A 24444-nucleotide genomic window follows, 5' to 3' on the forward strand; every position below is an offset into this window, starting at 1 on the left:
TGAGGTGGGTGGTTGATTGATCACTTCATAACTCTGGTGTTCATAATTCTGAGGTTCTACTTTATTCATTAATGATCTGGAAAATGGAGCATCCTGTAAAGTGGCATGAACAGCAGTGGCAAAGTTTGCAGATGATTATTATTCAAGATAGTTAAGTCCAAAGCTGACTGAGAAGAGTTACAAGGGAGATCTCAAGGGTGACTGAGCAACAAAATGGCAGAAGAGATTCAACACTGATAAGTGCAAAGTAATGCACATTGGAAAAAAATAATATCAACTACACAAATACAGTGATGGTTTCTAAATTAGCTGTTACCATTTAAGAAAAAGATCTTGGAATCACCATGGATAGTTCTCTGAAAACTTCCACTCACTGCACAGCAGCGATCAAAAAGGCTAACAGAATGTTAGGAACTATAAGTAAAGGGACAGAAAATAAGACAGAAAATATCATAATGTCACTACATAAACCATAGTAATCCCATATTTTGAACACTGTGGTTGCCTCTTCTCTGAAAAGGTATAGTAGAACTGGAAAAGGTTCGCAGAAGGGAAACTAAGAAGATCAAGGTTACGAAACAGCTTCCATACAAGGAAGATTAAAAAGATTAGGGCTGTTCATCTTAGAAAAGAAATTACAAAGGGGGGATATGATGGAGATCTATAAAATCACAAATGGTGTGGAAAAAGTGAATAGAGAAACATTATTTACTTTTTCCCACAATACAAATATCGGGGAGTCACCTGATGAAATTAATAGGCAGTAGGTTTAATACAAAGAAGAGGAAGTACCTTTTCACCCAGAGTATAATTCACCTGCGGAATTTATTGCTTTGGGATGTTGTGATGGCCAGACATATAACTGGATGAAAAAAAATAGATAAATTCATGGAGGATAGGTCTATCAATGGCTATTAGCCAAGGTGGTCAGGGACACAACCACTTGCTCAGGGTGACCCCAAGCCTCCAACTGCCAGACACTGGGAGAGGAAGACAACTGTGGTATTCTAAATGTCCTGTTCTACACGCTCCCCCTGAAGCTCTGGTACTGGCCACTGTCAGAGACAGGATACTGGGCTAGATGGACCATCGGTTGTGACCAATGTTGAAGTTCTTATGTTCTGAAACAGCATTATAAAGATGGTTATGTTTTCATATCTTCCTAGATGGATAAAACTAGGTGGAGAAAGTTTAAGGGCTGCATTTTCAAAATTGGCCTTACTTTGGGTGTCACCATGTTTAGGTGTCCAACCTATGATGTTTATAGCCTGACTCTAAGTTGCCAAACACACTTGCCCTTCATTGATCCAACTGGAGACACCCAGCACATCTGAAAATGGGCTCTAGTGGCTTGATTTTCAGAGGTTTTGAACACTAGAAGCTCCCACTGTGGAACAGAGTAAATTGGCCCATTGTATGTAATAACATAGTAGGACTGAAAGGGACCGCGAGAAGTCATCTAGTCCAGCCCCCTGCACTCAAGGCAGGACTAAGTATTATCTAGACCATCCCTAACAGGTGTTTGTCTAACCTGCTCTAAATTAATCTGGAGAGGTTATAGGTAAACTGGCTGAAAGCCAAGTCATGTGAAGCAACAGTGTCTGCTGGAAGAAAATATTATGCAACAAACAGAAAGAAAATATGCACATTGTCAAATTGCAATGTACATGTGACAACATTATTTCATACAACCTAACCCAAAACAGGCCCACCCTCCTCCCAGTTCTTTGATTTGAATATGAAATGTATTTATTACCAAGGTACATTTTGCCAGTCTTAGTATACCACTGTACTGATGACGTACTCAAGTATGTTTTCACCATCGCCTGTCTCTGGACTTTTTAACTAGGGTGACCAGATGTCTCAATCTTATAGGGATAGTCCCGTTTTTGGGGTCTTTTTCTTATATAGGATCCTATTACCCCCCATCCCCATCCCGATTTTTCACACTTACTGTCTGTTCACCCTATTTTTAACTGCCCTCTATTCCTCTCTGAATGTATGTGTGATAATTTCAGGTTGAAATGTCAACCTTTAATGCACACAAAAAGTGCATGCCTCTCCCTGGAGACTTTACTTACCCTCTCCCTCACCCCAGTGATAGGGAAACTACCTATTACAGTCTTGACTCAGCAGAAACACTTGCCTACTTTTTACCGCCTCAGCACTTCTCTGCCCGATACCTAGCAGCCCCACTCCCCAACTCACCTACCTCCTGCTGCCCAAGGACTTCTCTTCTGCCTGGATCCCACTTCCCCATATTCACCCTCCCCTGCTTCCCACTGCCCCAGGACCCTCTCTCTGTTATAGGGTCACGGATGAAGGGAGGGAGCAGTAGCAGGGCAGATCTAGGTCCTCAGCCCTGACGCTCTCTCACACAGCTCTGAATCTCGTGAGTTTGAAGGCACTTCTTGCATCATCAAACAGCTCCCCCCTGAAGACACCAAAATCCCACCACTTATGATCAGCTTATGAGAGCTGGCAACACTGATTCCTGTAGCTGTTTCGTGCTGACTCCCCTTACCCAGGCTGGGGGGAGCTGCCATTTTATTCCCTCCACATCCTACCCCCATAACTGTCCTCTGCATCCCCCTCAGCCTCCCTCCTGTCCCCACATCATCTGCACCCACCTCAGCCTCTCCCTTGCTCCCTTATCTCCCTGTACTCCCCCAGCCTCCTTCCTAGCTTTCAGCCTCCCCTGCCCCCATAACTCCCTGGAACTCCTAACTCGGATTCCTGCTCCCACATTCCCAAAACCTCCCTCCTTCCTCAGGCTCCCCTTGTTCCCCACGTCCCCCTCCAGCCCCTAAATCTGTCTTCTGCTCCCTCCACTGTCTGCTCCCCCTCACTCTTCCACCTTTCACAGTGTCGCTGCTGCTCATCAAGTCCCTGTGTTCTGTCTAGATCCCTGAACCATAACAGGACAGTGGGCACGGCTTCAATCTTACTGAAAACAGTGGGAGGTGGCAGCCAACTTTATTAAGGGCAGCCTCACTTCTACATGGAGATAGACTATAGGGAAATGGCTGCCATCTTGCTGGCTTCAGTCCCCTTGTCAGTAATAAGAAAAACCAATGAGTTGAAAATGGCTCACAGCAAAGACTGGGCAGTCACAGAGCACAAATCCCAGTGATGATTGAACCTGGTGATATTTTGAACAAAAAGAATCATGCTTGTAGTTGTTTCCATTACTTCACACTGACTATACAGACACTCTAGGCTTCATAGTGATAAACTACACAAAGTGACAATCCTGGAGTCTTCTTATATAGATTACTGGCAGCTGCCACTAATTGACTAAGGATTTGCCATTCTTATACAGTCTGAGTAGAAGTTGGGAGGATGACCTCTGCGTTGGATTTGAGAATAATTAATTGCTGTAGGTATATTATCCTCAGGTATTATTTTTAATCTTGCCCTCTAACAAAGCTGCAAATCTTTTTCCAAAGCAAATTGGGCATTCTATGTGTCTTGTAGCAACATCTTAAGCAACTGCAAAATAACTCATTTGTATTTCCATAGGGTAAATTAGAGTTACAAAGTTGGCCGTAGCTATACAGGTAACTAGGAGCACTATAAAACAGAAGTTAAAAGAAACAAGCAGTGTATGCAATTCCTCAAAAGAATCATTATGACAGCGTAACCCGTGTGTGTTGTTATGTGTATTGTATCTGTGTACAGTCAGAAACAGGATAGATCTTTAAAAGACCCATTAGTTATCCAACTGCCAGTTCAGGATTGCTCCATACAACACATTTTATATTGTCTTGTCCATTCCAGTTTTAAATATCCAAAGTACTGCAGCTTCCATTTCTTCGCATTTATGCAGGAAATTATTTGATTGCTTAATACATCTCAGTGTGAGGAAGCTTTGTTTCTAAAATGCTCCCATTTTCAAGGAATTAACATCATCCCATTATTCCTCATTCTGCTACCCTTTTTAACACACTTTCTTCCCCAACCTATTGCAAAACACACACAAAAACCAAAAAACCTTCATCTCTAAGCAACTGATCTCTTAGCAACAAGAAGCACCTTCATAAGAGATGCCACACAGAATGGTCATTAGAAAACCTGTTCTGATCTTTAAAAGGAGTGCACCCGTTAACACAGGTAGCTCTCATCAGGAGCTGAACAAAGTGATAACAAAAGGACACAGGTAATTTATTTAACATTCAAATTTTAGCATTTTTTCCTTAAAAAATGAAGCCAGAACAACTGTGAAAGAGAAATAGATTCTTTTTGATGAATTTTAGAGTTGCTTTGATCTTAGTTTATTCTGGCTAACTTTCTGTAAATGATATAATGTCTAACTAGCTTTTTACATAAAGAGCATAAAGCATTTTTACTCAAATATGTCTTGCAATTTAAAACAAAATAATAGAAACTCATTTTGTAAGTATTTATTATGGGATGTTTCACTTTTAAAAAAAAAAGAGCACATTTTGGCAGAACTATTGCAATATGAAATTGTTCATTTCACTCAACTTTTGAAACCATTTAGACAGTATGAAAAGTATTTAATTACAAACTTCTTGCATTTTTGGTGCAAATTCCATGGGCAAGAAATATGCTCTCTGTCTAATGTTTCAGTGCCTTCTGGGTTCCTTCTACCTAGAATAACCTTTTCTCTGTCCATATGCACTGCTGGAGAGAAAGATTTGCTCCATAACTAGAAATGGGAGAGAATGGATATTGTCAACTGTTAGCCGGATTCTCAAAGTAAAGCTAAGCAGAAAGTGACTGGAATTGGGCAAAGTATGGTTTCCAAGTAACACAGCCATAGCAGGGAGAAATCAGCTCTCAGAATTATGAAAATTGAGGTGAACAAGAAGGCATTGGGTAGAACAGTACACATCTAAAACTGATCTGGAGAGTTGGTTAATTGTCTCATGGCCACTGGTGTTTTCTGTGGTAAGCATCTGTCTTTACTTAAACGGCTAGAATTTCCTCCTTGTCCACTTCTGATACATACAGTTGTTTGAACAGAAAATTATGTCTGGAAAAACTGTAGTCTAAATGAGTTTTGTTATTTCCAAACCAAAGTTGTTTTTGCTTCTCTAAACTTTATTAATATACTCATTGGAATATATGCAGTGGTTTTCATATTCTAGGTAACATTTGGTGAGGTTACAGACAGAAAAGTCACTATGTGAAAAGTGATGCCACTTAAAAAAATAGCTCCCTCTATCTTTATAAGTCATATCTGTTTACCAACAAAAACAGGTTTCTACTACTATTAGCATTGCCATGGTAGACATATAATCATGACAAAGAGATCTGGATTCTGTTCTCTATATATGAGATAAACTAAATTGTCTGCTCAGTTATAATTGTATAATCTATATTACTAGTATGAAGTAAGAGGCAAAAAGAACACAGCTGGATTTTCAGATAACAGGCAGAGTTTTCAGGGCGGCAGACAGTTAAGAAAAACAGTTGTTGACATGTAAACTGAGCAAATTTGATATAGAAATTAGAGATATAAATACTGATCATCCATTCGCCACTAATTTTTCTGTCACTTTTGAAGGTATAATTGACTTTAAGTTGTCCTAAAAGTTTCTTTTGGACAAGACATGGGAATAATATTGTTTACAAGACTCTCAAACCAGGAATAAAAAAAAACAAAACAAAACCTTGCAAATGTCCCTACAAATTAGACCATTGTTAGTATATATGTTTGAATCTGCTTTGTCTGTTAGTATATCTGTCTCAATCTGATGTGCTAGCATGAATTGATATACTCTCATTCTGCATCAGCCAGTGTTTTGGATTAAAAGGTACAATGCAAAAATCATCATCTATCTTCAATAGGGGATGCTACTTTTCATGAACACTACTTTGGTCTCTAAGCAACAAAAAAGTCCTATTGTAAAAGCGACACAATTGGCAAGGTATTTTTCAGATCATACATCAGAATGTAATTAAAATCTCAGGAAGAGTCATTGTCCAAATTCTAATTTCAGAACCTTCTTATTTTTCATGGAAATTGTAATTTAATCAATCATGGATCATTGTGGAAATGAAGAGCCCTATTGTGCAGTCACTGGGACACCATATAGTGTACCTTCCCTCGTATTTTCATCTAATGTAAATAACAGCTCCCAAGGTACCATGATGATTGGCATGAAAGAAAGGTGGATGCAACGCTCACTATAAAGTTACACAAAGCAGGTGTGTTTTCTAGTCTCATTTACTATGGGCAACTAACATCACTCTATAACTGGGTAGGTCTATTAATACATTAAGGCAAAATTTGCAGAAGTTACTAGTGATTTTGGGTGCCTCTGTTTTTGGGTACACAACTTGGATCCTGAATTTCAGAAACCGCTGAGCAACCACGCTCTGAAAAATGAAGTTGGCCACCCAAGAACTGAGGCATCCAAAATCACTGGTGACTTTTGAAAGTCTTGGCTTAAGTTCATACTGGTATAATACTGAGCCTGCCATTTTACAGCACCACAACTAAACAAGGCATCCACATGGCCTTGGTCATGTTTTGACACTGTCCTCTAGGTCATAGTGATTGTGCTGTAATGTTAAGAGATTCTATTATCCTGTTGCATCATCCCGAAAGATATTTGGGACCATTTTAATACCTTGCAGGGTACAGGACTGTCCTGTCAAAGTGAGACTGCTCTTTCGGTGGGGGGAGAAGAGATGAGTGACGATTTGCACAGTATTCCAGGAGAGAATACACTGAAAGGATCATGACAAAATGTCCTTAAAATAATATAGCAACAGAGCATTGTGCAAAAATATGCCTGTTCTGGAGAAATCATTGCATAGATTTGTACCCATCCAAAAGGTAGAATATATATCGACTCAGATACAGGAAACATTGCCTGTAGTACTCTACCTCAAAGGGGTATTGTGAGGATACATATATTAAAGATTGTGAGGTGCTCAGATACTACAGAAAGGGGGTCACATAAATGCATTAGATAAACCTGTATTACCTAAGAAAATATATCATAGACATAAAAATGATAAGAATTGTGAGGAAGGAGGGAGCATTGCTGGGTTTGGGGACATTGGTTAATTGGAATATGGTGACCTGCTATGACCAAAGATGCATACTAACTACATACACTAAATAGAGCAGAGTAGCGTGCTAAAGCTCTCTCAGGTAAGCCTGAAGGAGGGGTGCTGCTAGGCTTGGCACCCACCCAAACAGAAATTATAATTATCCCCCCTACAAGGGCAGTTTTCTTGCTCTTTTTTAGTGATGTTTGTAACCTGAGGCTCTTATTGGCATTTCCATAATCCGATAAGAAGCCAGGTATAAGCAGTAGCCAAAAGTACAACCTTTCCTCTTGGAAGTGGACCTCCTTGTAGACAATCCCACTGCTGTCACTCCAAGACTAGATTTTGGTAATGCTCTCAACATGGGGCTACACCAACAGACCATTTGGATACTTCAGGTGGTGCGGTGACCACATTACTCCAATACTCTCATCTGTACTGGCCTCCAATTCATTTCTGGACTCATTTAGAGGTGTGAGTTTTGATCTTTTAAGAGTGGTAAGTAGTTTGAGGATTCTCTGTGACACAGATGCAGCAATAGCTCAAGCAGCTTTGCTGATCACAAACAGCCATTTGGAATAAACAGGAAAGGGATGGCAGAAGCACATTTTCCCCAAGAGGTCTTCAGTTATGGAACTGTCTCCTTGCTCCTACCACTTTCATCTATCAGAGACCTAATGTCCTGATCTCCAGGTCACATTGCAATGCATAGCCAATGTGACGTTGCAGTCTATACAATTTTATAAAAATATGCTAATGAGTGAATATAATGTAACTGAAATATGCTTCATGCAAAAGGTCTCTGGTAAGGTATCATTACAAAGCTTACAATCTACTGAGTGTGTTCATCCTATTAGTATAAATGTACCACTCTTGTATCTGAAACTAGAAATATGAAAAATAACTCTGAGGGCCTATTGTAATTATGCAAAGTGTGGGCCATTAATGGTGGTTTGGAATCTCCCATTAACCAGGACAGTTGTTTGCAGATGGCTGTGGTTTACCTGTAAGTCTTCCCTGTACATGTGAGTGCTGGCAAGTGGGTAATGAAGTCTTGCAGTGACATGTGATCATGTCACCTGAACTGGAATCCATCTTTAACCTGGTGTCTTTCCATTGAGAAGCAGGGGGTGGGAACCCAGAGAGGGACAAAGGATTCTTGCCTTATGCAAAAGATATATAAAGGGGTGGAACAGAACAAAGGGAGGAGAGCAAGCCATCATGAATAATCCCCTAGCTACCACCTGAACTGGCACAAGAGCTGTACCAGGGGAAAGAATTGTGCCCAGGCCTGGAAGGTGTCTGTTTAGAGGGAAAAAACTTACTGAAGCATCTCTGAGGGTCAGATTATCTGTCTTCAGTTTGATTAGACATAGATTTGCGTGTTTTATTTTATTTTGCTTGGTGACTTACTTTGTTTTGTCTGTTACTACTTGGAACCACTTAAATCCTACTTTCTGTATTTTAATAAAATCACTTTTTACCTATTAATTGACCCAGAGTATGTTATTAATACCTGGGGGATCAAACAGCTGTGCATATCTCTTTATCAGTATTATAGAGGGTGAACAATTTATGAATTTACCCTACCTAAGCTTTATACAGGGTAAAATGGATTTATTTGAGGTTAGACCCCACTGGGAATTGGGCATCTGAGTGTTTAAAACAGGAACACTTCTGTGACCTGTTTTCAGGTAAACCTGCAGCTTTGGGGCAAGTAATTCAGACCCTGGGTCTTTGTTGGAGCAGACGGGAGTGTCTGGCTCAGTAAAACAGGGTATTGGGGTCCCAAGCTGGCAGGGAAAGCAGGGCCAGAAATAGTCTTGGCACATCGGGTGGCAGCTTCCAAGGTGGATTCTGTGATCCAACACGTCACAGTGGCGTAGATTGTTCCAGCTCAGGTGGTAGCTAGGGGATTCTTCAAGATGGGTCCTCTCCTCCCTTTGTTCTGTTCCACCCCTTTATATATCTTTTGCATAAGGCGAGAATCCTTTGTCCCTCTCTGGGTTCCCACCCCCTCCTTCTCAATGGAAAGACACCAGGTTAAAGATGGATGCCAGGTCAGGTGACATGATCACTGCAAGACTTCATTGCCCACTTGCCAGCACACACGTATACAGGAAGACTTACAGGTAAAACACTGTACCTTGCAGATGGCTGTACTTACAGCCATCGGCAAACAATTGTCCTGGTTAATGGGAGTTATCAAGATTCCAAACCACCATTAATGGCCCACGCTTTGTATAATTACAATAGGCCCTCAGAGTTATATTTCATATTTCTAGTTTCAGATACAAGAATGATACATTTATACAAATAGGATGATCACACTCAGTAGATTCTAACCTTTGTAATGATACCTTACAAGAGACCTTTTGCATGAAGCATATTTCAGTTACATTATATTCACTCATTAGAATATTTTTATAAAATCATATAGACTGCAATGTCACAGCTAATTTCGCAAATTTTCACTGACATAGGAATAGAGGGGCTGATTGTGTAGACTGGGGTTGAAGGTTTCATTTTTCTATGGGGCATTTCTTTTTTCTATATTGATACAGGAATATATTCGTACTATAATTACTGTACTGGTACCTAGCATTTTTAGATAGGCACCATTCAGACATCTAACTAAATAATGCACATTTGATGTATAGCTACAAGTCAACAAGATGCACCATCAAAGTAGCAATCCCAATGACCCAGGAACAGCTGGTAACCTTTAATAGGCTGCATATGGCCCCTGCAACCACCAGTGGAGACCAGGATGGGATACAATTGTGGATCTTGCTCTTCCCAGGCTGTAAGTAAAGCTTTATATTATTTCAGGTTTGATAATCAGTATCTTGTCTGATCATTAGTCATGGTGTAGAGGAGTTTTGATAAGATGTGCTATGGTAGAATTTCTTGCAAAACATCTGTGTACTGTAGGTAGGCTTTTTATCTAGCTGTTCTTTATGTGCGCAGACAAAGCCCTTACTTTATGAACAATAAAATAACCATAACTGTTGAGTCAATGTCCAACTGTCACACCAGCATGGCATAACCTTCCCTTCTCTTTCAGATTTGCAGTGTTCCCATACTCACTCATGTTGCAAAGATAGAAGAAGGAAGAGCTGAGGGGCAACAGGCAAGCTGAAGTGCAGTACCAGGATATTATTACATAATTTCAAGGACAGAAAGGGACACTGCTTCCCAATCTAACAGACCTGCATCCTGGAATGTGATTGAAATCTTGGAGATGAGAGAAATTGCATGGTGGTGGGTGAAGAAGGAGTTTGGAAAAAGACTGGAGGACACAGAAGTAGTGGGTCAAACTCTCTCTTGGCAATGGAGAGAGGGTAACCCGTTATTTTTCTTGTGCCAATTGTTTATTCATACTTTTCCATTCTGATTGTATTTCATAGTGTTCTTTTGTTTAACTTTTCCTTATGTTTCTAATGTTTATTGGTGTTTAATAGTAACCACTTATATTTAAATTCTTTTTTTCATAGATTTCAAACGTGCATGTGGTCGGGAAGCGATGACTAACATGATATTTTATTTTAAACGAAGGGTTTCAAAATGCTCATGCAAATAAAATAAAATTAACAGATGGCTTTTGGTTGGTTTGTTCATGTATTTATTTCTATGGGTTTGGAAGGGTGCTTGTATCTCTGTGTTTGTGGTATATAGGCAGGGTACTGATGATAAACTTAATCATACAGTGAATTTAAGGCCAGACCTCTCATCTTCTGTTTTCTAGATATCCTCTGAAAAAAAAGATTTACTACTAATAGTGCTATATAGAGTGTAGATTTATAAGGCTGTGGATAAGCATCTTTTGACTCTATTGCTTCAGCTGGTGAAATATTTTTAATAGACTTCTATTGTTCACCTATAATTCTCTGCATTCATGAGCAATAAGACTTTTTAAATTATCCAGTATAATGAAAATGAACTTATCACTGGGAAAAAAGATACTTCCCAATCCACTACTCTGAAATGGCCTCTGAGTTAATTGAGAAGACTCGTTGACTACTTGGAGGGTCAATAAACTTGAGCTCCAATGGGAGGGAAATGACTTCACTGGAAAAGCCTAACCCCTACCCTTTGATGTCTAAAGCTAGGAATCATTAGCTCAAACATGCAGGACCAGTGCAAGGGGGTTTAGCGCCCTAGGCGCACAGCAATTTCACCGCCCTGCACCCTGGTCCCGTGGCTCCGGTGGAGCTGCCACAGTGGTTCCTGCGGGAGGTCCACCGGAGCCGCGGGAGCAGCCAACCGTCCGCAGGCATGACTGCGGCAGCTCCACCGGAGCCGCGGACCAGTGGACCCTCTGCAGGCACGACTGCGGCAGCTCCACCGGAGCCGCCTGCCACCCCCTCCGGCAAAATGCCGTCCACCAATAATCCTGGCGCCCTAGGCAATTGCCTAGGCCGCCTAAATGGAAGCGCCGGCCCTGCAAACATGATACTAATTATTATGACCAAAATCTTGCAGGATACTGCAGCTCAAAACTAGCATTGTTAATATCATGCAGAGGCAAATCAGAAGCCAGCACATCTCTGGGACATGGATATAACACATTCCCTGAAGAACAAGTGGCAACTGCATTTTGCATTAAAGTTTCTGAATGGTCTTCTGGTGTAACCCAATGTACATAACAGTGATCAGAACAGGAGATGACAAAAGCACCGATAATAATGGCAAGGTCACAACCACCCTGCTAAGCAAAGATGAAAAATATATTCTTATCTACAGCTTTTACCTGGACACACAAAAGAGCCAAGAATCCAATAAGACTTCTACATTACCTGTCACAAAAGGGTGAATCCACTCAATTGAAAGGGCAGAATGCTTTCTTTTGCTTTGGTGGCCCCCAATCCCAACATCAGCCCACTCTTATTAATTAACTAACTAGTGCAGCATGGTGCCCCAATCTTAGCCCGACACTCAAAGGTAAGTGATCGAATTAAAAACATGTCACCATGAGGGACAGTACCGAAACCCAAACTGCCTCCCCATCTCCAGCACCACCTTCTAGTATACTCTGAACAGAAGTGAAAGCAGATCCTTGCTCATCCCAATACTGCTCTCAGGGTCCTATCAGAAGAGAGAATAGACCCAATTCTCTCTCTCTCTCTGCCAGGATTGACTGACATGGTGGTTGATTATAGTACTGGATTGGGATTTAGGAGTCCTGGGTTCAATTGCTAGGTATGCCACAGACTTCCTGTGTGAGCTTGGTTAAGTCACTTAAAACCTACCCTGAGTGCCTGCTCCTCATCTGTAAAGTGGGGATAATCTTTTTCTCATTACAGTTTCTTCAAGGCAGGGGTTGTCTCTTGCTAGATCTTTGTGCAGTGCTTGGCACAATGTTCTGACTATAGCTCTAGATATCATTAGGGAAGAGCTAACTGTAAGTTTTAGGTATTAATTATGGTTAAATATGCAGATTAGGAAATGGTGTTTCTTTTTCTGATGTGCAGTGAAGCCTTTTTAAAAAGAACACTATATGGACAAAAATAAAAGTATTTTTTCCTGGAGTAGAAAAATGTAAACAAAAATGGAAGGCAGTACTCCACATCCTATTACAAAATGCAAGAAAATGCAGATGGCATCATTTATGGCAAGGTGTATGCTTTGTCATAATGGAGTCATAATTAAGCAAGTAAAAAGGGAAATAAGAAATCATGGAACTCCTGAAAATGAAAAAAAAAATATCAGGAAGGAGTGATAGATGGATATTAGGTGCATGGTACATCCTGAAGGAACTCTTTTAGTGCCATTCCTTCATATCCTGTAAGAATTACAGCATTAGAGAAAAACTATGCATATGGCATCAGAGGAATTTCTGATAGACCCAGGCCAGCTGGGTACAGCAGAGTTGTCGGAAGCTCAGATACTGACCTCTGGAGAAGCAGTTTCTGTTCCTTGACTGACCAGAGCAGGGGCTGCTCCAGGTGAGGGTGGACACCTGATGCAGTGGCCAGGTAGACAGGAAAAGCCCCGCAAAATTTTGATTTTCATTTCCTGTTTGCCCAGCGTGGAGCTCTGATCAGCACAGTTGGCAATGCAGTCCCAAATCCAAAAAGAGCTCCAGCATGGACCGTACGGGAGATACTGGATCTGATCGCTGTATGGGTAGACAAATCTGTTCTATCAGAGCTCCGTTACAGAAGACGAAATGCCAAAGCATTTGAAAAAAAAAAATCTACAGGCTACACAGTGCTACGTGACAAGCGTAAGGGGAAGCCAGAGACTCAAATGGACACTCATGGAGGGAGGGAGGGAGGGGGTACTGAGAACTCCAGCTATCCCACAGTCCCCAGCAGTCTCCGAAAAATATTTGCATTCTTGGCTGAGCTCTCAATGCCTGTAGGTTCAAACACATTGTCCGGTGTGTTCAGGGAATATCTCGTCAATTTACTCCCCTACCCCCATGAAAGAAAAGGGAAAGAAATCGTTTGACTTCTTTCAATGTCACCCTATGTCTACTGAATGCTGCTGGTAGACACGATGCTGCAGCAGTGAAGAGCAGTATCCGCTCCTCTCCCCTGCCCGGTGGCAGACGGTGCAGTAGGACTGGTAATCGTCCTTGTTATCAACCCGTGAGTGCTCCTGGCTGGCTTCAGGTGAGGCTGGCCGGGGGTGCCTGGGTGAAAATAGGAATGATTCTCGGTCATTCCCAGTCGATGGTACAGAACGGCTGGTAACCGTCCTCATCATAGCAACTGGGGGCTGAGCTCCATCAGCCCCCTCCCTTTCCTGTGTAAAGAAAAGATTCTGTCCTGCCTGGACTATCATAGCAGCAGCATGCTGGGCTCCTCTCCCCCGCACCACTTAATGTCCTGCCTGGACTGTCATAGCACCGGGAGGCTGCCTCCCCCTCATTTTATCTCACTAATAAGTCATTGTTTCTTATTCCTGCATTCTTCATAACTTCATGACACGAATGGGGGGGACACTGCCACGGTAGCCCAGGAAGGTTGGGGGAGGAGGGAAGCAACAGGTGGGGTTGTTGCAGAGGCAACCCCCGTGAATGGCATGTAGCTCATCATTTCTGCGGGATCTGACACGGAGCAGCTGTGCTCTCTGATACACTGCTTCGCTAGTACACTTGCCTCATATTCTAGGCAGGACTGACTCTATTTTTAGAAACCATAAAGGAGGGATTGACTCGGTGAGTCATTCCCAGTTTTGCCTTTGCGCCCCCGGCCAATCTCAGCCAGGGGCACCCATGATAGCAGCAGATAGTACAGAAGGACAGATAACCGTCATCTCATTGCCAATTTACACCGGCAGCAGAAGGTACAGAACAACTGGTAATCGTCTCTGCTATCATGCAAAAGCAAATGAATGCTGCTGTGTAGTGCTGGAGCATCGCCTCTGTCCGCGGCAACCAGTACACATACGGTGACTGTAAAAAAAAAAAAGCTGAACGGGCTCCATGGTTGCCATGCTATGGCGTCTGCCAGGGCAATCCAGGGAAAAAGGGCGCAAAATGATTGTCTGCCGTTGCTTTCCCGGAGGAAGGAATGAGTGACGACATTTACCCAGAACCACCCGCGACAATGATTTTTGCCCCATCAGCCATTGGGCTCTCAACCCCGAATTCTAAGGGGCGGGGGAGACTGCGGGAACTATGGGATAGCTACGGAATAACTACCCACAGTGCAACACTCCGGAAATCGACGCTAGCCTCGGACTATGGATGCACACCACTGAATTAATGTGCTTAGTGTGGCCGCATGCACTCGACTTTATACAATCTGTTTTATAAAACCGGTTTATGTAAAATTGGAATAATCTTGTAGTGTAGACGTACCCTAAGGTAAGAGTGAAGAAGAGACAAGCAGGAGAGCTGTGGGAAAGTGGCACAGGGAAATGTAGCAACTCTGGGCAGTGAAATGTCAACTGCCAACAACTGCTGCCATTAGGGTCCCTAGGCTGGAACCTGGAGTAGAAGGTGGGCCTGGGTTTCCCCCCAACCTGTCACTACAGAAACACCACTTGGGAGAGGAAGTCAGGCCCCTGTCAGGATAGGAAGTTAAACTGTTCTGGAATAAGCCTGTAGGGACAACAGAGACTGTGGTTGTTCTTTCACCAATTTCCTTGCTAGCTTATGATGAAAAGGGCACAGTAGACTGTAACCTTGGCCCTCGAGAGAGAAGGGCTATATGGAAGGTTGCAGTGAGCCTCTGAGGCTAGCATAAACTGCCTGGAAGCACGGGACCCACAGGGACAAGGTCGGAGCTCTGCCACACCATATTCAATATACTTTTGCAATCAGAAGGGCAAAGCTATGGGACTTGATCCTGCAAGGTGCTGAGCACTCTATGTCAATCTAGCAAAACACTTAAGCACATGCTTAAACTTTGAGCATGTGAAGAGTCCCACTGACTTCAGTGTGATTATTCATGTGCTTAGTTTTCAGAGTGATTGTTTTTCTGGTTTTGGCTACAATGCTCAGCACCTGGCAAGATCATGCCCATAACGAGCTAAATTATAATCATATTGTTCACATCAGAGCACTAAGGCTGAAGGAGTTCTGCACAAGTCTGGTAGACAAAATATAATCTAAATAAATACTTTCTTCAAGCTATGGATTTTATTGCAGAAAAACACATCACAGCTTTCTTATTAAAAAACATGTTTAGAATATTCATCAAATTCACTGCAACTGTGTGGAATCTGTTGCTACTGCCATAAAAAAAATCTTCTTTGTGTAAATAGTCACATTCCTTATAGATATCCTGCACTGGACTATTATTGGTTAGAGTATAACAGAAGTTGAGCTAGTAACATTTTATATGGGGATTGTCTATCCACTTCCCAATGTATGAAATTAACTTCTTTTTTCCCCATCCAGGTGTACTCCATTTTCCCTGGTTCCTCTCCACTTTAGCACTTTCTTTATATCACATTTAAGCAGCATCCACAGAATAAATAGAATGTAACTTGATGTGCAACACACAGCTTTTGGCAAGTGTCTATTCACAAGTGTTTCGCTGAACCTTTGCCATTTGAATGAGACCTTCAACCTTAAACTAGCAATGAAAGTGGCAATAGGTAGGATTTACCCCTAGAATAAGGAAAGGAAGGTACAACATAATTAACACCTGATAATCCCCTCACTTACACCAAGGTAAATCAGCAGTGAAGTCAATGGAGTTACATGTTTGTAAAACCTGTGTACAGTTAAATAAACATATCTGAATTTGTTATCCACAGTTGTTCAAAGAAAATACTCTGTCCTGAGTTAAGCCAGAGTCATTTGTGAGGATGATGTTACTCTGCAAAACTCTTGATGCTGTATAATTTTAATTAGGTAGCTATACTTCCTCAAGGAGGCTTTAAACCTTTCCTGGAGTAAAGGATGGAATGTTCCCCTCCCCTAAACCATTGATTCCACTATTAGTAGTGGAAGAAAATTCCTACAGGCAAGACTGATTCTGTGAAGAACCTTCTGGGATCAGTTAGCTTATGTCTCAATGGGGAAATCATAAACTCCTGCATACTTAGCGTACCACACTGAGCTCTGATCTCATGCCCTGTGCCATCAGGTATTCTGTGAGCCAGGTGGGAAGGATTATTGTTCACTACTTTTAATTTAAAACGTACACAGTTACAATGTTGATAACCTGAGAGGAAAAAAAAATCATTTAAATGTGGACATTCTTATGCTTGACTGCAGTCCATCTAATCACTCACCGCAACATCTATTCTAAGGAATTCAGCTCAGTCTAGAAGTTTCCTAATATACTGGATTGCAGACCTTTTAGACTTATAATCTACAGTGACCTCTGGTGGCAAATACGTTAGCCGCAGTTGAAACTTGCAGTAAATACTCATAGCTCCGCAATGATAGAAACATTCTGACTCATAAAACTCGCTCTCTTGAATAGAGATGGGCTTCCCCCCAGTATTTGACTTTTACAATTTTTCCTTACTAGGCTTTCTCCTAGTCAGTATATGGGCAAAGTTAATTAACATGTTTGAAGCATCTTCTAATCAAAATGCAAATCAAGATGCGAAAACAATAACTTTTTTTTGCTAATTTCACCATTGCTTCCCCTTTCACTTCACTAATTATTTGATCTACAATATACCACCTGCCTCCCTGAAAATATAAAATCTATTAATTTTCTCCTTAAAGTAAGTAAAGATACAGTCCATTAGCAAGAATCTAACCAAATGCACAAATCAGCCTACTTATTCATGAAAGAAATAATATACACAAGGTACATTCCAGGAAGAAATTACTAGCAACAGCTAAGCCTCTGTCACTAATTCAGTTGTCATTCTTTGTTTTGTTAAGTTTCTAAGCATTTTATCAAAAGATTCAAAGGATGTGTAATAGAAATTCAAGAAATAAGAGTTTTTGCAGCAAGATCTATTATCTAGGCAAGTTTGTCTGTCAATAAACTCTTGTGCATCAGATCCATATTATTTCCTAGAATAACACTGAAGTGGAGCCACGTATGACTGTTATCAGGAGAAGCAGATACATGAAGGAGTATAAGCAGTTTGGTAGGTAGGATGGCTCAGCTGAAGTGATTCTCTGTGGGAAAAGGTCCTCCCACTCTCTCCTCACAAGATTTTTTTTCATTAAAGTAAATAGATATTAAAAATAGAAACCTGAACATTTGGACACTTAACACTCACTGAAATTAGGACCAATAGTTTTTCTGTGCATGAGCAAATACATTTAAGAAAGGTAAGTGAAATCTGTTCTCTTTATAAAAGAGTTTGAGACCTATTGTTACCTACACTGAGGATATGTCTTTTCCCTGCTGTCATAAACAGATAGCTAAGGGTTAATGTCTCTTTCACCTGAAGCACCTGACCAGAGGACCAATCAGGAAACCGGATTTTTTCAACTTTGGGGGGAGGGAATTTTGTGTCTGAGGTCTTTGTTTTCTGGCTGCCTGCTTTCTCTGAGCTTTGGAGAAGTAGTTCTGTTTTCTAATCTTCTGTTTCTAAGTGTAAGGACAAAGAGATCAGATAGTAAGTTATATGGTTTCTTTTTTTTGGTATTTGCATGAATATAAGTGCTCGAGTGCTTTGATTTGTATTCTTTTGTGTGCTGCCTCTTTGGCTGCCTGTTCTCTTTGGTAGGCTGCTTGTCTGATCTGTTCTTCTCTTTCTTTCATCTCCATGTCTTTTTGTTTTATTTCCAGCTGTCGCCTGTGTTCAGCTTCTCTGATTTGTTCTTCAGCCTCCATTTTTGTCTTGGTAGACATGGTTCCTGTTTTCTTGTGTTGGGGTGCCCTCCGGTGTTTATCTTCTGAACTGCAGGTTCTCTGTTGCCTCCTGAAGTCTGCCTAGCAACAGTGCCTTTAGCTAATCTTCAATGTTACGTAAACCTGAAAAACCACTTTATTTGCATTTATATAGTGCTGGTAATGACTCTCAATGGGAGTGCTATTGTGTGACAAAAGACTTGTGATAGCACCTTAACGACTTCTTGCTTAACATGCAAGCCACAAACTGCCAGAGAGAGCAGAAAAAAAAAATTCTCTCTGGTTCCCTTTTAAAACCAAACTGTTTCTCTGTGCTAAAAAGCCCTTAGCAGAGAAAAGAAAAATATAATATTCCTACTGGCTTCTGGATTCTGTCTATCTCCCACCGCTGCCACCATATCATAACCTTAGTCCCAGATTTGGACCTTAGCGTCCAAAATATGGGGGTTAGCATGAAAACCTCCAAGCTTAGTTACCAGCTTGGACCTGGTACTTGCATAGATACAGGTAATGCTCACCCAATCAGAACCCCACCCTACTGGGTGTCTCCTCATGCCCAAGCTGCTATAGAACGGGAGATCCAGAACATGCTACAGATGGGTATAATCCGCTCATCTACCAGTGCATGGGCATCTCCAGTGGTTCTGGTACCCAAACCAGATGGGGAAATACGCTTTTGTGTGGACTCCCGTAAGCTAAATGCGGTAACTCGTCCGGCCAACTATCCAATGCCACGCACCGATGAGCTATTGGAGAAGTTGGGACGTGCCCAGTTCATCTCTACAATAGACTTAACCAAGGGGTACTGGCAAGTACCGCTATTTGAACCTGCCAAGGAGAGGTCAGCATTCGTCACCCATGCGGGGGTGTATGAATTCAATGTCCTTCCTTTCGGCCTTCGAAATGCACCCGCCACCGTCCAGAGGCTGGTAGATGGCCTACTAGCTGGACTGGGAGAATTTGCAGTTGCCTACCTCGATGATGTGGCCATTTTTTCAGACTCCTGGCCCGAACACCTACTACACCTGGAAAAGGTCTTTGAGCGCATCAGGCAGGCCGGACTAACTGTTAAGGCCAAAAAGTGTCAAATAGGCCAAAACAGAGTGACTTACCTGGGGCACCAGGTGGGTCGAGGAACCATAAACCCCCTACAGGCCAAGGTGGATGCTATCCAAAAGTGGCCTGTCCCCCGGTCGAAAAAGCAGGTCCAATCCTTCTTAGGCTTGGCCGGATACTACAGGCGATTTGTACCACACTACAGCCAAATCGCTGCCCCATTGACCGACCTGACCAAAAAGACCCAGCCAAATGCAGTTAAGTGGACTGATGAGTGTCAAAAGGCCTTTACCCAACTTAAGGCAACACTCATGTCTGATCCTGTACTCAGGGCCCCGGATTTTGACAAACCATTCCTAGTAACCACAGATGCATCTGAGCGTGGTATAGGAGCAGTGCTCATGCAGGAAGCAACAGATCACAACTTCCATCCTGTCGTGTTTCTCAGCAAGAAACTGTCTGAGAGGGAAAGTCACTGGTCAGTCAGCGAAAAGGAATGCTATGCCATTGTGTACGCCCTGGAAAAGCTACGCCCATATGTTTGGGGACGGCGGTTCAAACTACAAACTGACCATGCTGCACTAAAGTGGCTTCATACTGCCAAGGGGAACAACAAGAAACTTCTTCGTTGGAGTTTAGCTCTCCAAGATTTTGATTTTGAAATTCAGCACATCGCAGGAGCTTCTAACAAAGTAGCTGATGCACTCTCCCGTGAGAGTTTCCCAGAATTCAGTAGTTAAAAAGTGTTCTTAAAATGTAGAAGTCTGTTAGTTATATACTTAGGGGTATATGTAAAGGTGCATGGGTTGTATTAATCTGTTTATTTTCAAGTTCTAGAAGGAAATCGCCGCCAGTGAGCTTCCCCACTGTCTGCAATTTGGGGGGCGTGTCATAAACAGATAGCTAAGGGTTAATGTCTCTTTCACCTGAAGCACCTGACCAGAGGACCAATCAGGAAACCGGATTTTTTCAACTTTGGGGGGAGGGAATTTTGTGTCTGAGGTCTTTGTTTTCTGGCTGCCTGCTTTCTCTGAGCTTTGGAGAAGTAGTTCTGTTTTCTAATCTTCTGTTTCTAAGTGTAAGGACAAAGAGATCAGATAGTAAGTTATATGGTTTCTTTTCTTTGGTATTTGCATGAATATAAGTGCTGGAGTGCTTTGATTTGTATTCTTTTTGAATAAGGCTGTTTATTCAATATTCTTTTAAGCAATCGACCCTGTGTTGTGTCACCTTAATACAGAGAGAACATTTGTATGTATTTTTTCTTTCTTTTTATATAAGCTTTCTTTTAAGACCTGTTGGAGTTTTCTTTACTTCAGGAAATTGAGTCTGTACTCACCAGGGAATTGGTGGGAGGAAGAAATCAGGGGAGATCTGTGTGCGTTGAATTGGCTAGCCTGATTTTGCATTCCCTCTGGGGGAATAGGAAAGTTCTTTTGTTTCCAGGATTGGGAACAGAGAGGGGGAGTCATTCTGTGTAGTTTCACAGAGCTTGTGTCTGGGTATCTCTCCAGGAGCACCTGGAGGGGGGAAGGGAAAAAGGATTATTTCCCTTTGTTGTGAGACTCAAGGGATTTGGGTCTTGGGGTCCCCAGGGAAGGTTTTTCAGGGGGACCAGAGTGCCCCAAAACACTCTAATTTTTTGGGTGGTGGCAGCAAGTACCAGGTCCAAGCTGGTAACTAAGCTTGGAGGTTTTCATGCTAACCCCCATATTTTGGACGCTAAGGTCCAAATCTGGGACTAAGGTTATGATACCTGCAAAGACCAGGTGTGCTTTTAACTCAGGCTAGCTAACTTAGGTTAAAATAGCAGTGAAGACAAAGCAATCTGGGTTTTAACTCAGATTAGCAGCTCAAGTTCAACCAAGGCTCCCTTATAAGCTATAACGCAAGCTGTTAGCATTGAAGAGGAGGTAACTCAGCTTGTTTTAATCCAAGTTAGCTAACCTGAGTTAAGAACACATCGTTGTTGTTGTTGCTGCTTTTTGGTTTTAGTTTTGTGTTTACAGTGAAGATGTACCCTAAGATGTACCCTAGTCCAAGAAGGCAATGCACAAAGGGAACTTGTATTCCCTTGAACACTCTAGTAGCTGGTTTAGAGTGAAGATGTGGTCTATCGTGCTGTAATTTCTTTGAAAACTGGCCTGCTGTCTAGGTTGCTGTTTATCCAGGTTTCACGACAGTCGATTTGTTATTATTTTGATGAACAACTTATAGACATGCAAAAGCAAGGCAGATCGGGTGATAGTTCTTTAGATTTTCTCAATCGCCTTTCTTATGCAGCAAGATGGTATTGGACTCTTTCCAACCAGACAGTATCTTCTGGATTTCCAGGTAACGGCTGAACTTTTGGGCGAGAGCTTTCCAGAGTTCCTGACCTCCCACTTTAAGCACTTCGCTGTCAGACTGTCCTTGCCTGGAGCCTTCCTGAAGTATAATACTTAAAAGAAAAGCTGTAATTTTCCATTTTATTTCTCAAGCCACTCTGAAATACATTGTGTCTTAGTAAAGTAAAAAATATCAATGCTCACCCATCCAAATTAAGTTAGTCCTCAGAGTAAAACTCAAACTAATGACAAAGTAAAATTGAGTTGGTTTCATGCCACAGCACAAAGTATAAGAGGTGCAATTTTTATTTTGACAGAAGAATAAGTGTTAAAATTAGAAGTAGTCTGAGCTTAAACCCCCATAGTCCTTGATTTTTGGAGGGGTTTGAAGTCTGAATCCATTTATGGTTCTAAATTTTGCAGCTGGCCCATAACTTTACAATGGGACACAATCCCAGCTGTGAACACCCCTAGAAATGATCGTGTTCAAAATCTAGGACTGCCTGGAAGATACTTTGGGGTTCAGCTTTGCAAGATGTTGAGTATCTCCTGCTAGGTGCTCAGAACCCTCACATGGCATTTGACCCTGCAGTTGAAATATTTGTTTGTATGGGTCTTTGCACAGCTGTTATTCCATGCTGTAACATCCAAATGTGCTGTCACTTATTTCTGTTTGTCTTTAGTAGTCCATGGCAATAAAGGCAGCAGAAGCAAAGGATGAACCCACCACAAGACCAAAAATAATGGAATGTTTTGCATTGCTGAGAGAATGTAGCATTATTAATTACCACTGGCAGGTTAACAAAGAATCTGCAGTTCACTAGCTGCCAAAGGTCAGAAGGAGAGACCAACAGCCCTTGAAAAACAAGGTCGCAGGGCTTGAATTTGTAATTAACATATGGCCTGTATGTGATTAAAATTATGGCACTTCTGAGAAGAAACACCTTCATTTCCTCCCTCTCTAATCCACACAGAGGTGCTATTTTTGTTTTGGTACATACCACCCTCTGGCTCATGAAGTGATTTAGCAGGTGGAAAGGGATGGAAACTAGGTGAAAAATGGAAGAAACTCATCCATTTGTACGGAGTCCATTCAAGCATGCTGGCATCCAGATATTGTGGAAACACACACAGAGCACCTAAGCTTGTTTCTAATTAATCTCTCAATTTCATGTAAGAGTGCTAGGTGTTTCTATTTGTTTTTAGTTTACAATAATGCACTACTGTCATTAATATAAATACTATTGCACAGTGAAAACAACTGAATTTTTTTTAAATTATTTGTTCAATTGCTAGCCACTTCCTCCATTCAAGTTTTTCAGATCCCACACAACTGCAGTCACTCCAGCTGCATTTCACAAATTGATAGCTCCATTCTCTGCACACAAACTCCAAAGCCAACTCTTAACAGCTTCATTAGGGCTTGAAACCCAGGGAGACCACTCTAAAAAATGTACCTTCATTAAGCCCTTGTTTTCCTCTTTATCGTTACTCCTACCTCTTACCACTATCCATACTGCCCCTCACTTTGCCTATCCTTTGGCTCAGGTCACAATAGTGCACAAGCCTAAACTTCGTCTGGGAGATGAGCCTCTCACCTGCATCATGCACTGGACCAACAACTTGGAGTGAAAAAGTGAGCCCAGAGTAGGTCTATTGTTTGGTAGCACACAGAACTGCCTCTAGGCTGTTGAGCTGGTCCCATATTTTGTTTTCTAAACAATAGATATACTACAAGGAAACATTTAGATACTTGTTATTTCACTGTCTGGGTGGTGGCTGTGGCCAATGGTGTTTCTAGGACTTAGTATTTGGGATAGCAGATAGGTTTGGAAAACATATATCTATGGATGGAGGAACTGAACAAAGTCATTCTCCTATACAGGCAGCAAAGAATCCTGTGGCACCTTATAGACTAACAGACGTTTTGGAGCATGAGCTTTCGTGGGTGATACCCACTTCCTCAGATGCATGTAATGGAAATATCCAGGGGCAGGTATATATATGTGTGCTAGCAAGCAAGCTAGAGATAACGAGGTCAGTTCAATCAGGGAGGAGGAGGCCCTGTTCTAGCAGTTGAGGTGTGAAAACCAAGAGAGGAGAAACTGGTTCTGTAATTGGCAAGCCATTCACAGTCTTTGTTCAATCCTGAGCTGATGCTGTCAAATTTGCAGATGAACTGAAGCTCAGCAGTTTCTCTTTGAAGTCTGGTCCTGAAGTTTTTTTTGCTGCAGGATGGCCACCTTAAGGTCTGCTATAGTGTGGCCAGGGAGGTTGAAGTGCTCTCCTACAGGTTTTTGTATATTGCCATTCCTAATGTCTGATTTGTGTCCATTTATCCTTTTCCGTAGAGACTGTCCAGTTTGGCCGATGTACATAGCAGAGGGGCATTGCTGGCATATGATGGCGTATATTACATTGGTGGACGTGCAGGTGAATGAACCAGTGATGGTGTGGCTGATCTGGTTAGGTCCTGTGATGGTGTCGCTGGTGTAGATATGTGGGCAGAGTTGGCATCGAGGTTTGTTGCATGGATTGGTTCCTGAGCTAGAGTTATTATGGTGTGGTGTGCAGTTACTGGTGAGAATATGTTTCAGGTTGGCAGGTTGTCTGTGGGCAAGGATTGGCCTGCCACCCAAGGCCTGTGAAAGTGTGGGATCATTGTCCAGGATGGGTTGTAGATCCTTGATGATGCGTTGGAGGGGTTTTAGCTGGGGGCTGTATGTGATGGCCAGTGGAGTCCTGTTGGTTTCTCTCTTGGGTTTGTCTTGCAGTAGGAGGCTTCTGGGTACACGTCTGGC

General features: G+C 42.0%; 1 protein-coding gene across 1 annotated transcript in view; it reads left to right on the forward strand.

Annotated features, from left to right (window-relative positions):
- The first annotated feature begins 4097 nt into the window (after positions 1-4097).
- The window catches only part of LOC115659152 (aromatase), a 50043-nt gene continuing 29696 nt past the window's right edge, over positions 4098-24444 (forward strand). Inside the window, 1 exon segment of the mRNA XM_030579008.1 lies at positions 4098-4159. The gene's annotated coding sequence lies outside the window, so the exon portion shown is untranslated.

Source organism: Gopherus evgoodei, chromosome 10 (assembly GCF_007399415.2).
Source record: "Gopherus evgoodei ecotype Sinaloan lineage chromosome 10, rGopEvg1_v1.p, whole genome shotgun sequence".
In the NCBI taxonomy this organism is placed as follows: domain Eukaryota; kingdom Metazoa; phylum Chordata; order Testudines; family Testudinidae; genus Gopherus; species Gopherus evgoodei.